The sequence below is a fragment of the Phytophthora infestans genome, genomic scaffold, assembly GCF_000142945.1.
Source record: "Phytophthora infestans T30-4 supercont1.3653 genomic scaffold, whole genome shotgun sequence".
NCBI classification, from domain to species: Eukaryota; Oomycota; class Peronosporomycetes; order Peronosporales; family Peronosporaceae; genus Phytophthora; species Phytophthora infestans.
The window spans coordinates 1,657-2,449 of NW_003305027.1; the positions used below are offsets into that span (position 1 = coordinate 1,657).

The following is a 793-nucleotide window of genomic DNA, read 5'->3' on the forward strand; positions in this document are numbered from 1 at the left end:
TCGGATGCGGATTGGGGTGGTGACGTCGAGACTCGACGCAGTACAAGCAGCTACGCGTTCATGATGAACGGCGGATGCACCAGTTGGAGAAGCAAGAAGCAGCGCACGGTGGCGCTGTCATCGACGGAGGCGAAGTACATGGCGCTAACGGAAGCTGCTCAAGAAGCGATCTGGCTTAAGGCATTCCGTTGTGAACTCGGCAAAATGAAGAACGAGGATTCTGTCATGATTTTCGAGGACAATCGAGGGTCTATTGCGCTAGCTAAGAACCCCGGATTTCCCAGGTGCTCACCCACCCGAGTACTACCCGAGCTTGAGGCTGCTTAACTTCACAGAGCAGACGGGATATGGTGCTTTCAGCCTAAGATGGCCGTCTACATTTGACTTTGACCGACACACCTATTAGTGTTTATCACTCGTATACATTGGTACAACACATTTACACACTCACATGTCCACATACGTGGCCATAGACTGCACACGATGGCCCCCAATACCCCTTCTGGCCCTCAGAATTGGCTGGGTGGATGGCTACACTTTATATAGTAACAAAACAAAAAGGGGGGTGGTGTGGCGCACTCCAATACAAACGTGTGGCCAGCAGCTCACTCCTACAACGCAGCATACGTATTCTCTCCGATAGGAACCCCACACAGACCGACACCTTTCATACACAGCAGTGCAGATAGCCGCCGCACCCCATATTTGCGCATACGCGGCCTGGAAACAATGTTAAACCACCAAAGTGACCATTTACGACTTGCACAACCATACCTACGCTTCCTATGCGACA

The 793-nt window shown here is 51.6% G+C and overlaps 1 non-coding gene across 1 annotated transcript; it reads right to left on the minus strand.

Moving 5' to 3' along the window:
- Window positions 1–270: 270 nt before the first annotated feature.
- Window positions 271–371, minus strand: PITG_33578. Its single transcript, XR_009934969.1, has one exon. It is a non-coding gene; the product is annotated as an 8S ribosomal RNA (ribosomal RNA).
- Between the last annotated feature and the right edge of the window lie 422 nt (window positions 372–793).